At 38.5% G+C, this 10,389-nt stretch overlaps 1 long non-coding RNA gene across 1 annotated transcript; it reads right to left on the bottom strand.

Annotated features, from left to right (window-relative positions):
- Positions 1-7,387: 7,387 nt before the first annotated feature.
- LOC137496442 (uncharacterized) lies at positions 7,388-10,150 on the bottom strand. Its single transcript, XR_011016769.2, has 6 exons — positions 10,113-10,150; positions 9,680-9,792; positions 8,584-8,710; positions 8,322-8,407; positions 7,998-8,040; positions 7,388-7,900 (listed from the first exon to the last, which is right to left on the bottom strand). It is a non-coding gene; the product is annotated as an uncharacterized lncRNA (long non-coding RNA).
- Between the last annotated feature and the right edge of the window lie 239 nt (positions 10,151-10,389).

The raw sequence follows: 10,389 nt of genomic DNA, 5'->3' as shown, positions 1-10,389 counted from the left end.
GAGGAGAGGGGTGAAACGGGACGGACAGAAAACATAGCAAAAAAATTCTACCTTTAGGTACACGTCCTGATTTTGTTAGATTGGTTCCTGGGTCTACATGTTTTGTTGATCAAACAATTTTTCCAAACCTAATCCCTACCCTAACTGTAAGTATTCCTGTAAGAGAGTAGTTATATGTGAAAAACAATGAGGGTGAAGTGCCTAATCCAAGTCTAAATTTGATAGAAATTATAAAGGTGTCCCTCAAATGGGTGACTGGAAGATTGGAGATGTTAATCCAGGAAGATACAGCTCCTAGGAAAATCCGGTTCTGCTTGCAGCAGGTCACATGGCTCGTTTCCACTGACTGGTACAGTACAGTACAGTTTGGGTCTGTACAGGTCACTTTTATCAGGCTTGCGTTCCCACTAGCAAGGGTACCCTTTTGGTGGGCGTGGTGTATGACAAAGTTTCAGTCGCATCATTCTCGCTCGAAAAAAATGTCTACAATAAAGCTGTACGGGTCGCTCACATATCATATGAGAAGCACTTCACACAAAACAGACGCTTTACATGCATAAATACTTGTGTATAATTGTTCATTACTAACTTTTCTATGAACAGGAGTTGATTATAACTGCAGATCAATGACAGTGCGAAATAGCCTACTGTAATGTCTGTAATTATATTAAATAAATAAATGAACATATATGAACATATACAGACACTTACAATCTAACGATATGTTACCAACTACAGAAAAACTACACGCAGCATACATTTCATCCTTAATTAGGTTCAAAACGACACAAAATATACCATACAGTCAGTGAAAACCTCTTATCTGTGTCTGTAATCTTTAGCAGTAGCCTCTGTTAGAGAGTCACTCCATCATTCCCAGTTCATATTAGTCCAAAAGGGGATGATAAAAAATAAAACAAGGCACTTTGTTTTACGTTTGCTGAAGAAATAACGTCCTCTTTTTTTCCGGCTTCCCCTTTTTTCGCGCTTCACTCTCGCGTTTGTCAGTGTCTAACAGAATCGGGTTTCAAAAGCACGTCAATAATCAAGCTCACATTATTATCATCAGCTCAAGAAGTTTGTTATTTCAGATATAGACGCACAGCGAGCGCAAGCAAGAAAGCGAAACCACTCGCACTTCAGACTTGCTTGTAAAAAACTACGAGGCATGGGGTAGATTCCGCTCTACTCCATGGCTTTGTGGCTGTTCATCAACACGACGACAAGGTTTGTTTGAGCCCGGATGGACCACGGCTTGTTATTATATGTATATATAATTCCGCTGTAGTCTCTCGCTGTGTATTTCAAACATGGCGCGTATTTTGTTTTCATTCTGGCTTGTTGCGTAAGCGAATGACGTATCTCTGTAAACCAATAGCGTTCAGCTGTGCGTCTAGCACCGCCTTTTTGTGTTTGGTACCGTTTCGAAAGGGTGCCGAAAAAGTGGTACGGTTCGGTTCGCCTTTTGACAGTGAAAACGGCCATAAAAGCGTACCAAACCGAACGTACCACACCATACCCAGAAATGGGCCAACAGTGTCACTAAGGTCAACTTTGTACCTTAGCTACCTCATAGTGGTACCTTGAGAGTATAGTACTACTATGAATGTGGATGTGTTATTATGCATCTTTTTGAGAGGATAAGGTACAGAGTTGGAACTTTAAGGGTACCACTTGTGTGCCAAGCTGCTAACCCCCCAAAAATATATAATTTTGCGTCCTCTTTGTCCAATTTCAGACCTCTCTTCCCAACAATCCTCTGCACCTGTAGACAAGGCCTCTAAACAAATAACCAAGCTTAGGTTTTTGCAAGTGTGGGACGGAGAGGTGGTGCAGAGCTCAGGAGAAACATCATTGTTTAGGGAAAGGGGGTGTGAGAAGGGGCACAAGGTCACACACGCATGAAAAGAAGGGGACACTTGTTCAGAGGGGAAAGCTCCACAAGTTAAAAGATCAGGGAGCGCAGGCACGAAAACAATGCTAAGCCATTAGAAAGAGCCCTGGAAAGCACAATGCAATTACTTCCATTGCTCCTAGTAACCGTGTCTGGATGGTAAGACACTATTTCACACTTGTAATGCGTTCTGTGGAGATTCACTGCGCCTGCACATTACGTTTAGCATGCTCATCTGAAGCAGAAATTTACAATAAACAAATGCAAGGACACACGCGCCTTTGCTCGAAGTGAAATTCGACGAAAGTGTCTTGAAGTCTCTGTGGAGTTGAAATGGAGTAGAAATAATCTAAAAGCACTTGATTTGAACTGAGAGAGTGCTCTCATGCGCTCTGTGTCATGCTGAGTTGTTAAGCTGTACTTTAAAAAGCTCCCTCTCTTTCTCCCTTCTTAGGATTGGGCAAACAGTTTCTTGATTTTCATACTGAGGAGTTTTGATGGAAAATAGAGAGGAAATGACAGTCCGTGTGTGTGAGTTGGGGGGATGGGGTAAGCAATCTCTTCAATGCCATGATGAAAGCCCAAAAGAGGTGGCAAAGAAAAACCTCGGGAATGTTCTGGGGTTGCCACGGTGATAGAGAAGGCCCACTCACAGCGTGGCTTTCAGAAGTTTGGAGGCTTTATCAGTGAGACACAGCATTTGGCCTCAGGCCAGCACTCCAGGAGTACACAGGCAAACACACACAAACACACGGTCTCTCGCATACTCAAACCCAAACGCTGTGAACGCAGAAATTCACATACTTCGTTTTCAATCAAGACGATTCCCAGTAACCCCACTAAGAGCATGCACTCATGCACCTTCACCATGAGTTACTTCACTGTTTGCTGATGCACAATCAGCTTTTCAGTGCGAATGAGGCTTAAGGTCAACTGCCATCAATAAAAATGATCTTATCATATGTTAATATTATCTTAAATTGCAATTTACATGGCACGCAAAAGCATTGCAATGACATTGATCCAAAAGAGCAAACAGTGTCTTCTACTTCTGTAAAAAAATAAATAAATCTCTTGTACAAGTATGCATGTTGAGCCAAAATGCTAACACTTGTGAGTAGAGGATCCAAAATCTATACTCAGGTAAAAGTACAAGTACTTGCGAAAATGTTTTCTCAAGTAAAAGTAACATTCTTAAAAGTTACTCGAGTATCAGTAAAAAAGTATCAGATGAAAAAAAAATTACTCGAGTGAATAGTTAATTTTCATTTTATATATAAATATATATACATTTTCATAGTATTTCCTATATTTTTTCTGGAGAAAGTCTTACTTGTTTTATATCAGCTAAAAGAAAAACAGATTCGAATGCTTTTAAAACAATCTTAAGTCTCCTTAAGCAATATTTATTTTGATTGTCTACAGATCAAGCCATCCTTAATTACCCGAAGTTGTTGAAATAACCTGGTTAAGCCTTTAAATTTCACTTGAAAAATCGTCACCTTAGAATTATAAGGTTCTATCTGCATTCTGAATAATTTTGAGATAATGAGCTTCCAAGTTTTTACATTCCATATATCAAACAGTATGTGTGTAACATTTGTTTTTAAAATTAAAAGTCTTAAAATGTAAACAAATATGAAAAAAACATTCCATAATGTAAATAAGTTGTCATTTAATAAGAATATGTCAGTAACTCAATTTTGACAAAAATTTCAGATAGAACCTTAAAATTCTAAAGTGACGAAATATATAGTGTCTTGAAAAAACATGGTCAAATATGTACTATCATCATGGCAAAGATAAAAATAAATAAATAAATCGGGAATTAGAAATGAGATATTAAAACCATAGAAATGTGCTGATAAAATCTTTCTGTTAATGCAAATGTATGTTAAAAAATACTGTTTTAATGTGTGGAGGGCTAATCAGTTATTCCATTAAACAGCAGTTTCTTTAGTTATCCCATAGTTGCCATTAGGGTCTAAAAATATGGATACTTTTGCCACTTGCCACTACCTGTTTATTTTTTTTTTTTTTCAGGTCGGAGTTGGAATTCATGTACAGTATATGTGAAACTATACTTGTTGACATCTTGGAGTAAAAACATAGACTGAACTTGAGGCCGGGTGACCTGGTCCAATAAACTCACTGCACAGACAGTGTGACAGTCCTTCTCAGAACCGCAGATGGCGCTATGGTGAGACCACAGTATAAACTCGCATGTCTTCCTAGACTTCGGCCATTATTCCAACAGGCACACGCGTTCTAACCGAAAGCGGCAGACACGTCTCTATAGCAACTTCTCGCAACACAGCCTCTCCAATGTGGCGCCTCGTGATATTTGCGAACAAGATATATGGATCTTATTTATTATCACTTGGCAGTAACTGAGGAACGCCATCAAATGTAGCGAAGAGTAATGATTTTTCTCTGATAATTTACTTGAGGTAAAGTACACATATTTAAATGTGCTCAAAAACTACACGTTACCCAATCATTTTACTCAAGTAAATGTAACCTGTTATCACTTACCACTGCTTGTAAGGTTTCAAGTTGAAGGGTGCAGTAATATGGAGATTTTTGGATCTGCTTTTACTCCAATGAAAATCAAACAATATAAAGCTCCAAACAAAACATTTTACACTTAAACTAGTCACTCTGCATCTTTCCAAAACCCTGCTTGAGGAGTTCCGGAATGATACGTTTTGACATTTCACACTGTTCATACACTAATGATAAATCCTTTGTATTCTTAAGCAGATGTTTCACATTGTACATTCTTAAACCGTGAGTTAATGAGCTTATTTACATTATTTGAGGTGTCAGTATTGATTATAGGTGAAAATCTGTCCATTGTTAAGCACCTTGCTGTAACACTGCATTGTTTCACACATTTGGCACTGCAAAGCAGGTTTTCATAACCCCAGGTAAGCGATTCTATCTTGGCTTGTAAACTAAATGTGTGAAACGTTTGTTTGCCCAGGGTTAAAAGTAGTGATACGAATAAAAATCTGCTGTTAAGTGGAGTGTGAAAAGCTCTGGAGACTGCCTTAGTTTTGAAATAGTACAACTTTTTTTGAAAAAGTAAGTAGGATTAGGGTGTACTCACACTAGGTACAATGTCCTTGAACCGTGCCGAATCACGCTTGTTCCCCCTCTCCTGCACACACACTGTTTTTATCTTCCGAGCCAGAGCACACTTACGTCATCGATGATGCGACTGTTCAAATTTAACAGGAAGAGAAGCGCTCTCCCTCAGCACACTGGAAATTCATTCATTCATTTTCTTGACGGCTTAGTCCCTTTATTAATCCGGGGTCGCCACAGCGGAATGAACTGCCAACTTATCCAGCAAGTTTTTACACAGCGGATGCCCTTCCAGCCACAACCCATCTCTGGGAAACAACCACACACACACTCATACACTACGGACAATTTTAGCCTACCCAATTCACCTGTACCGCATGTCTTTTGACTGCGGGGGAAACCAGAGCACCCAAAGGAAACCCACGCGAAAGCAGGGAGAACATGCAAACTCCACACAGAACCACCAACTGAGTCGAGGCTCGAACCTGCGACCTTCTTGCACGGTGGAGATTGCTTTCGTTATATCTTTTTTTAGTTGTTTGGGATGCTGTAACCCACAGTCATTTATTTAGCAGAACAGATCCACGACTTTTGATGCTCATAAATTGCATTAAAGTTATTAGGAGGTTTGCTGTTGACATGCAGCAAAAGTTTTGCGCATTTAATACAGTATGACAGTTTGTGTTCATAGAAAAGTAAGAATGATTATTAAATCCACATAATGGGCTCAGGCGCACTTTGCACTACAAGCATATTGCACCAAAGCCCAACCAAAACCGTGCTCTGGCACACCTCTTCGGACCGGGCTGGCCAACTGAACTGTGCCTGGGGCTGAGTCGGACCACTTTTCAAACAAACTGGAAAACGCGCCTGGGCACAGTTTGGATAGCATAGTCTGAGAGCACCCTTAGAGTATGATTGTTATTTTTTCCACTGGTACAAGTATTGGACCTATTGAGGAACATTTTAAGACATAATAATGTTTGTAAGGTTGTTGTTTTTTTCAAAACAGAAAAGTGCAAACATATAATAGTATCTTGGCAACACCTTGGTACCATGGTGCGCTTAAATTTGTGAGAGTTTGTTCCGATAACTTTGCACAAACACTCAAAAAGCACTTCACTCTCATCTCAAACTTTAAAAGTAAAATTTCTTTACTCAACATAATTTGTAGCAGTGGTAGTGGTTAGGCATGGTTATGTACTGTATTGTGACTTCTTTTTTTTTATGATGGTTGGAATCCAGTGCAATACTAATGCCACCTTCTACTGGGGCTGTTGAACACTCACTCTATTTACTTCAGCTTATTTACCCATACATGTCATTTATATGTGCTCTTGCACATCCGTTGGAAGCTGGTCGACTTCCTGCAGACTCACCTTGCTATTGACTTACTCACCCCTGTGTTTTCAGAAGCTAACTAGTAGCAAAAAAGAGCATCATGGCTGTTTACCTTTACCATGAATTCACACTGCCTGGTTTCTGGAATGTACTTTGACTTGAATCCACTCAGACTGACTGTACTCAGACTTGAATCCAGTCTGCAGAGAAACATTGAGTGATTTAGTCAGTAAATAGCAAAACATTTCTACCTTTAGGCGTACTTAATCATGATTTTGCAGAGTTAGACGGGTTCCTAGGTTAACATATTTTGTTGATCATGGAACATCATTCCTATTTGTAAATTAATTCCAAACCTAATCCCTATGCCTAACTGCGAGTTATTCCTTAAAATCAGAGGGAAATTCTATGTGAATAACAATGTGGTCAAAGTTCCTAGTCCCAACTGTAAGCCCTAATTTGATAGAATTGTAAACTTGTCCCTCAAATGGGTGACTGGAAGACTGAAGGGTCCCACTTTATATTAAGTGTCCTTAACTACTATGTACTTGCATCAAAAAATAAATACAATGTACTTACTGTGTTTATAATGTATTTGAGAACACTTGTGGTGCTTTTTAGTTGGGATAGAGGATGGGTTATGGACAGGTTTGGTGGTATGGGTAGGTTTAAGGGTGGGTTAAGGTGTAAGGGATGGTATTTACAAATGTAATTACAAAAGTTAATTACAGATGTAATTACATACAGGTGTTTAATCAAACATAAGTACACAGTAAATACATGTATTTACACAATAAGTACACAGCAAAATATGGGGACCCAAAACAACTCTATGGGTGTTAATTTCAACACTTTGAAAGTGTCTCATGGGGTCCACTCAAAACAGACTTAAATCAACACTTTCAAAAGGGTTGGCACATTGACACCAAAGTAAGGGTTAATTTTAACTCAGGGCAGAGTTAAAAAATGTAACTATATTTAACACCACCTGGTGTAATATATTGTTATTTTATTCAACTCTCTTGAGTGTAAATATGGTAAAAAGGTCAAATAGACTGTAAATTACAAAATAAAAACATTTTATTTGAAAACATTCACAACTTCAACAATTCATTCAGTTTTTAAAATGCAACAATGTCAAATATGCTTTAAATGTTTTATTAGTACAGACAGTATCAACAAAATATGATGTCCAAACTTGATGTTTCATCAGAGCAATTTGAAAGTTCAGTATATCGTCACTCAATAGTTTTCTTCTGAACGCATAGTTTTCTTCTGAAATTACATTTTAAACAACTTGGCGTGCAAATCTTTCACTTCTGGTGTTTCTTTGGTCGTCCATATCGAACACAGCAGTTTAAATGAAGGTATAAATGCTGTAAACTTGTGTGAAAACAAACTGGAGCTAGGAAATCTCATCAAGCATGTCCTGTGAAAGATGTGCTTCCCAGCCACAGGATGACCTTTTTATCCATGACGATGTACAGTAGTAGCTGCTGATCGCTCGTCTGGTGGTTCCTGATGCACGGATATAGGGTGATGCTCATCTAAGAACTCTTCAAGACTCCAGCATGACTAAGAAAAATGTTTGAAAACAAATTGCAATCAAATTCTATGATATATTTAAAAGAACATTTAAAGTAAATAAAACATTCAAGAAATCTAAACTCACCTTTTGAAAATCTTCATGATGATCCACAACTTGACTCTCCCAGCTGGTTGAGGTGACAGGATATGGAAAAGTAGAAAAAACACATACATCACTGTTGGAATCTCCAAAAACAATTAGGTTAACCACTATGACTAGAACTGGAAAAACAGGCAGCTGTCTGTCCAGAATCCTGAATTTAACACAACACTCGGAGCAAAATTTAGAGGAGCTTAAAATCTTTTATATCATTTAGTGATGCTGACTTCCCAAAAATATTGGCCACAGTGTAAAAAATATTCATAAACTTACAGTTTTCTGTAAGCGTGTGCGTGCGTGTTTCTTTACCAGATTCAACTTGTTAGGCCCTTTCAGGTCCAGTATTGACGCCACCTTTCCTGGAGTCTAGCAGATGTTTCAGGTCCAAATATAATCTAAAATATTAGGATAAGCAGAAGAGAAAAAGTGCAAATAAAAGAGCAAAACATTATTTAAGTAACAGTTCACCCACAATACAAAACTTATCACCTTCATGTCATTTGTTATTCTCTAATGCTCTAATACCCTCTCAGCTTATTGTGAAACAAATACAGAACTTTATCAAACATACCTTCATTATTATCACCACATATGACCAAGAAGGTGTGCTTGGTCATTTCACCAACTCTGGAAATACACCATCCGTCTCTAATCAGCCACCGTCACAGGGTCTTGTGTTATTGTACAGAGAACTGTGGCTGTTAAAAAACAACAACACATTAGTATCTAACACATATGCATAACCTTCAGATAAAAAAAGAGAGATAAACATCACAAAGTATGCCTCACACTTTTTCAGATATCTTTTGATTCAGATGTTGATTATTGATAATAAATCTACAAATCAAACCTGTATCATCATTAGGCTGCTCAAATATGAATCAGTTGATTAATTTTACAGACAGGTGGCTGTTTACAACGCACTAATAAAACGGAAATGTTGTGTACAGTAACGTTACATGCTAAGTTTAGCCTATAGTTTTAAGCACAATATCATGCGGGAGAAAAAGCTTGACTAAGATGTTACTGACAACGGAAATAGCCTAACTTACTAACGTCAGACATCCCGAGTTGGGAAAAGTAATTTTTGGGGGATACAGAGTTGATTTGCAGGAGGTAGCGGGAGAGATGAGTACCTAAAGAGCAATGGGATGAGTTGCGCGCGACGTACCTGAAGAGCGGTGGGGGTGACTTGCGCGCGACATACCTGAAGAGCTGGGAGGGATGCGGTGGAGAGGGGTGTGCAAAGTGTTTAATGACCGGGCGGGAGACGCGCGATTTCCGGGAGATTATCATTCATTTGCGGGCATCTACTTGGGCATCTGGGAGTCTCTGTGCATTTGCGGGATAACGTTAACGTTAGTCCCGCAACTTCCGGGAGACTTCTGTAACGTTAAATGTCTGATAAAGTGCAAACGCGGTCATTTAAAGACATTAATGTTAACATTCCGACTTTAATGGTTGTGAACACTTAATATAATTCAAGCGTACGTTATCACACGAGTCTAAGTTATGGACTAACGGTAACTTATATGGACGGCCACGAATGAACCAGTTTAAAAGGGCCGCGGTGTTTAAAATAACCAAATTAACGTACACGAATAACAAACAATCATTTGTTTCAGTCAGAAAGCCTTTTACAAGTAAGCATATGTTCATTTACTCACCAGATATGTTTTAGAAACTCTCCAGAGCGTATGGAAACCGTCCTCTGTTGCCGTTAGCATCCGGGCAGAGTAGGCTAACGTTAGGCGGCTCCGGGGATTCCCTCGCTAGTTTGCTTGGAATTAAAGGAGAAGTGTCGATTTTATTTTAAAGATGGGTAACAACGCACAAAATGGCATTAAGCGTGACAGAAATGTGTTGAACATGTACATTTGATGTTTTTATGCACTATGTATGCGTGAGCATATATAAAAACATTCTTGAAAAGAAGTCAATAGTAATGCAGTTAAGCTAGATACACAAACGACCATGAATGAACCGCAGAAGATTAAAATTGTCACTCCATTCTAAAGTTATTAACTTAACAACATGTTTACAACTGTATTTCCTTAAAGAAAGTCAGTAAAATACCAACATTTAGGTAGTTTGACTCACCAGTTGCTGTTCTAAACCTCAGATGGAAAATGGCGTCTGGAAAATTCTTCAGTGACTGGGGCTGCATGAATTCCCGGATGTTGGAAATAACACCACCAAGTGTTGAAAAGATAACTCCTTGATTTCGCACTGAATAAAATCAATTCTAACTCTTATTATATTCATTTATCAAAATCTAACTCTTTAACGTCAACACTTTACTCTCAAAGGCTTCAACACCAAGAATTTAACTCTGATGAATTTGCTGTGTACATTGTAACAAACTTTTAATTCCTGT

Source organism: Danio rerio, chromosome 9 (assembly GCF_049306965.1).
Source record: "Danio rerio strain Tuebingen ecotype United States chromosome 9, GRCz12tu, whole genome shotgun sequence".
Classification (NCBI taxonomy): domain Eukaryota; kingdom Metazoa; phylum Chordata; class Actinopteri; order Cypriniformes; family Danionidae; genus Danio; species Danio rerio.
Note: the sequence above shows the minus strand (reverse complement) of the source record. Positions and strands in the feature narration are given on the sequence as shown.